Here is a 6,000-nt window from a genome sequence, read left to right as displayed (position 1 = left end):
CAAGTACATAACAACTTCTCTATCTCTGGCTGGGTCCATGTTTACATTGCAGTACAGCATTATTCCTAAAATGTCCCCTTTTGTATAGATGGTAATGAAATTGAAAGACTAACACCTGGGTGGGTGGTTCCCATCTACAATGGGAATCAGCTGTGGTTGGTCTAATTGTTTTGATAGAATTTAATTTTATAGATTTGGAAAATATTTCAATTCGCTATTACTGTAGAAATATAGCAAATGTACGTCTTATTCAATTTTGTGTAATTTTAGGTTTTGATTTTAAGTTTAAGAGTTTTGAAAAGTGTATGTAAACATGTGCAAATTGGCCTGTAGGTACATAGAGTTTTGGTGGTGGTTGTGTCTGAGTGCGAAAAGAGTTTATGAAAATTGAAAGATGTAGTCATTGAATGCATTTTGTGCCAAAGCAATGAAAAATGATCCATAGTTTAGCCCACATAGACTGCTGTTATGCTCACTGTGTGAAGAGTTTTGAAAAAGTGACCTAAGTATTGAGAAATGGGTCCGAGCGATTGTAAACTGTAAGTTTGCGATGCAATGTGAATTGAAAACAAATAACAATACAAATTGATTGCTACTGTAAATAGTAAAAATAGTCATTGAATGAAGACATAATAAAATATTTAATGAGGAAAAATTATAGAGAAATATTTAACATGCAAACTCATGTTAAACAACATCTGGTGTGTGTGTGCATGCGTATATGTGTGTGTGCGCGCCCGTGTGTTTGTGTGTGAGCTGAAGTCATCCTCTGAAAAGCTGGTCAGGTTCACACCATCACATCATCTTCATATATGCAGCAGAAAAGTCGACGGAAGAATCTCATGACTCTGCTTTTCTTTGTTTTAATGACCACAACATCTTCTGGAAATGAGAAGGAGAAGATCAATCACAAAAAAATAGCTTAAATTAGTTACAAATTAGTTAGTTATAAAACTGTCGGGTTAAAATAAAACAATAGCCAATACCTTATATTACAGAGGGAAATGAAAACCTGTCAAAGTGATCTGTGTTAATGTAACTCACCTGACTGGAGGTCAACTGGTTCATCCGTAACCTTAAGGTGGACAGGATTAGTGGCCAGGGGGGTTGTGATGTTGTCCACCTTAGCTGGGGCATCAACCAGGGGTGTTGTGATGTTGTCCACCTTAACTGGGGCATCAACCAGGGGTGTTGTGATGTTGTCCACTTTAACTGGGGCATCAATCAGGGGTGTTGTGATGTTGTCCACCTTAACTGGGGAATCAACCAGGGGTGTTGTGATGTTGTCCACCTTAACTGGGGCATCAATCAGGGGTGTTGTGATGTTGTCCACCTTAACTGGGGCATCAACCAGGGGTGTTGTGATGTTGTCCACCTTAACTGGGGCATCAACCAGGGGTGTTGTGATGTTGTCCACCTTAACTGGGGCATCAACCAGGGGTGTTGTGATGTTGTCCACCTTAACTGGGGCATCAACCAGGGGTGTTGTGATGTTGTCCACCTTAACTGGGGCATCAACCAGGGGTGTTGTGATGTTGTCCACCTTAACTGGGGCATCAACCAGGGGTGTTGTGATGTTGTCCACCTTAACCGGGGCATCAACCAGGGTTGTTGTTTTGTTGTCCAGCACTTTGTCATGGATAGTGGTCAAGGGCTTTTTGATGTCTGGAAGTGACAGGGGTTGAAGCAAGTCCAACACCTTGACAGGGTTAGAGACAAATTTGTCGGCGATTGCCAGGTTCATGTCCACAGACTGAAAGCAAAAATATGAAATATTTAATATATAAATTTTTTAACATAACATTTGCAACATTGCAGATGTTCTATTATTTTTTTTAAACAATTTACCAATATTGACAACAATACATTTTTGGATCAGAGACAACTGAATGAGTGGACTTTAATAAGATAAACACTTAAAACCATTGCTTACTCCATTGCTCCCTGAATCTTCAGCCTTGTCGACGTCTGCTGCTGAGGGGAGCATCTTGGGGTACATCTTCTTTGCAAACAATTTGGCCACCACTAAATATCTCTCCTCATCACATGTGAAGGCTTCAATCCCCAGGCACTGTGATGATGGGTACCTCTTCATATACTCCCAGTAGAAGGTGTAAGCCCAGTACTTCATTCTGTCAGAGTCGGTGCACTTCTCCAGCTCCTCATTAACGATGTTGCGGAATCTGGCAGTGATGCTTTGAAACAGCGTGCAGATACGATCGGTGATAGTCAGGAACTCTGACTCAAGGTCCTCTGACGCAGGAGGGAGCCTCTCCAAGAATAGCAGGACAATTTGTTTCAGGATGACTTTCGTGCCAAAGCCCTGCATGGCATTAGCGGCAAAATTTGGCGACGAGGTGCAGGTTGCCAGGGCAAAACCTGGGGGTGGAATGCAGGGTGCTGGGGAAAAGCCTGGTGGTGGGGTGCAGTGTGCCGTGGAAAAGCCTGTTGGTGGCGGACAAAGTGAAGATCAGTCTATTGTTGGGTTTTTTACATACATGTTTAGTGATTGACTAGGACTGCCTTGGAGATCGACCAGTCGATTGCGATTGGCCGGTTGGTGACCACTGCTTTAGTGTGTGTACTTTACTAGATTTATACTTGTGATATCTCTTTTCAACAGGAAAAGTTCAACCATCTCTGGAGGACGTCTTGAACTTAATTACCAAACTGTCTAGTTATAAACCTTGAGCCAGTAAGTTACATTACAGTGAATAATTATCACCTGTCAAAGTGGCTGTGACAGTTTAACTCACCTGACTGAAGGACAAGTGTTTCATCCAAAACCTCAAGGTTGACTGGATTAGTGGTCAGGGGTAATGTGATGTCTACCACTTTGACAGGGTTAGCGGTCTCTGGGATCGCCAGGTTCAAGTCCACAGACTGAAAGCAACAAGGACACAATATTTAACAGAACATTTGCTACATTTCATATCTTCTTTTTCACAACATTGACATATAATTGTATTTTTATCAGAGATAATTTAATGAGCGGACTTTCATAAAGACAAACACTTGAAATTATCGCTTACTCCATTGCTGCCTGAATCTTCAGCCTCGTCGAAGTCTGATGCTGAGGGGAGCATCTTGGGGCACATCTTCTTTGCAAACATTTTGGCCACCACTAAACATCTCTCCTCATCACATGTGAAGGCTTCAATCCCCAGGCACTGGGATGATGGGTACCTCTTCATATACTCCCAGTAGAAGGTGTAAGCCCAGTACTTCTTACTGTCAGAGTCGGTACACTTCTTCAGCTCCTCATTAACGATGTTGCGGAATCTGGCAGTGATGCTTTGAAACAGTGTGCAGATACGATCGGTGATAGTCAGGAACTCTGACTCAAGGTCCTCTGATGAAGGAGGGAGCCTCTCCAAGAATAGCAGGACCATTTGTTTCAGGATGACTTTGGTGCCAAAGCCCTGCATGTCATTAGCGGCAAAGCTTGGCGACGAGGTGTAGGTTGTCAGGGCAAAGCCTGGGGGTGGAACGCAGGGTGTTGGGGAAAAGCCTGGTGGTGGCGGACAAAGTGAAGATCAGTCTTACATAAAAACTTTAAGGCTTTATTGTTGGGTTTTTTACATACATGTTTGGTGATTGACTAGGAATGCCTTGGAGATCGACCAGTCGACTTCGATTGGCCAGTTGGTGACCACTGCTTTAGTGTGTGTACTTTACTGGATTTATACTTGTGATATCTCTTTTCAACAGGAAAAGTTCAACAATCTCTGGAGGACGTCTTTAACTTAATTACCAAACTGTCTAGTTATAAAACCTTAGCCAATAAGTTACATTACAGTGAAAAATGATCTCCTGTCAAAGGGATTGTGACAGTGTAACTCACCTGACTGAAGGACAAGTGTTTCATCCAAAACCTCAAGGTTAACTGGATTAGTGGTCAGGGGTGTTGTGATGTCTACCACTTTGACAGGGTTAGGGGTCTCTGGGATTGCCTGGATCAAGTCCACAGACTGAAAGCAACAAGGACACAATATTTAACAGAACATTTCATATCTCCTCTTTACCTCTTCATTTTTATCAGAGAAAATTTAATGAGTGGACTTTCATAAGGATAAACACTTGTGATCGTTGCTTACCCCACTGCTCCCTACTTCATCCACATTAAAGTCTTCCACTGAGAGGAGCATCTCTAGCTGGAGATTGTTCAGCAATATTCTGCCGATTATGTTGGCCACCACTAAAAATCTCTCCTCATCAAATGAGAAGGCTTCAATCCCCTGGGGTGATGGGTACATCTTCATGTACTCGCAGTAGAAAGTGTCAGCCCAGATGCTCTTACTATAAGAGTCGATACACTTCTCCAGCTCCTTGTTGACGATGTTGTTGGCTCTGGCAGTGATGCTCTGAATTATAGTGCAGATATGATCTGCGATAGTGAGTGGTGGGTGGCAAGATGCCGGGGGAAAGCCTGGTGGTGGGGGGCATGATGCCGGGATAAAGCCTGATCGTGGGGGGCAGGATGCCTGGGCAAAGCCTGGTGGTGGGGGGCACTTTGCTGGGGCAAAGCCTGGTGGTGGGGGGCAGGATGCAAGGGCAAAGCCTGGTGGTGGCTGGCAGGATGCCTGGGCAAAGCCTGGTTGTGGGGGCAGGAAAGATGGGCAAACGCTTGTGGTGGGGGGCATGATAGAGGGGCAAGGCCTGGTGTTGGGGGGCATGATGCCTGGGAATATCCTGGTGGTGGGGGCAGGATAGAGGGGCAAAGCCTGGTGGTGGGGGGAAGGATAGAAAGGCAAAGCCTGGTGGTGGGGGCCTTGATAGAGGGGCAAAGAATGGTGGTGGGGGGCATGATAGAGGGGCAAAGCCTGGTGGTGGGGGGCATGATAGAGGGGCAAAGCCTGGTGGTGGGGGACATGTTGCTGGGGAAAAGCCTGCTGGGAGTGGGCATGATGCCGGGGCAAAGACTGGTGGTAGGGTGCAGGATGCTGGGGCAAAGCCCGGTGGTGGGATGCAAGATGCAGTGGCAAAGCTTGGGGGCAATATGCATGGTGCCGGGGCAAAGCCTGCAGGTGGAATACAGGGTGCTGAGTGTTTTACCACAACACTTATTGCGAAACTGTCTAGCTTCAAAACATTAGCTAATAAGTTATATTTCAGTAAGACTTGGACACCTGTCAAAGTGATCCGTGTCAATTTAACTCACCTGACTGGAGGTCAACTGGAGTCGTGGTCATGGTTGTTGTGATGTTGTCCACTTTGACGGGGTTAGTGATTAGGGGTGCTGTGACAGACTGAAAGCAACAAGGACATCATATTTAACGTAATATTTGCGACATTGCAAATCTTCTTTTTACCAACAACAACAACAAAAATGCTTTGTATGAGTGGACTTTCATAAAGATAAACACTTGTAATTATTGCTTACCTCACTGCTCCCTGAAGCTAGTGTCCCTTCATCCACGTCCTTCAGCTTTACCAGCTCCTCGACCACATGGTGAACCATGTGCCTCGTTAGCATGGTGGCCCTGGCAGATGTTGCAAACTTTAGTACCAGCTCTGTGCCAGTATAGTGGTGAAGATGAGTATGGATGTTTGTCACCATCTCAAGGATCTGGTACCAGCCAATGTGCCAGTTGGCCTTGCCCTCTTTCTTTGTGACTTTGACCCCACACAGTGATAGCTGGTGGATTATGTCGTTTATGAGGGGCCAGTAATGAAGGTTGATGTCTTCCTCTAGGTGGCCTTCGAAGACTACATAAACTATCATACCAATGATGTTCCTCAGGAGCTCTGAGGAGATTACCAGCTGGTCAGGGCACTTTGGACGAACCTCGCTCGCCTTGGGCTCTGATAGCCAGCTGCGGATAGAGTCTAATGGAATGTAGTCAGCAGGAGCTTCAAACAGCCTCTGGACTTTGGTGCTCACAGCTTCAATGATGGTGCTGATCAAGGTGGAACTTTGGGTGAAAAGAGCTCTCCTAAGGTCCTCAGGGCTGTTTAGGCATTGGATCTTACGGTTGAGTGAGTGGACCATCCTGACAC

The sequence above is a fragment of the Oncorhynchus masou genome, chromosome 31 (genome assembly GCF_036934945.1).
Source record: "Oncorhynchus masou masou isolate Uvic2021 chromosome 31, UVic_Omas_1.1, whole genome shotgun sequence".
Lineage (NCBI taxonomy): Eukaryota > Metazoa > Chordata > Actinopteri > Salmoniformes > Salmonidae > Oncorhynchus > Oncorhynchus masou.
Note: the sequence above shows the minus strand (reverse complement) of the source record.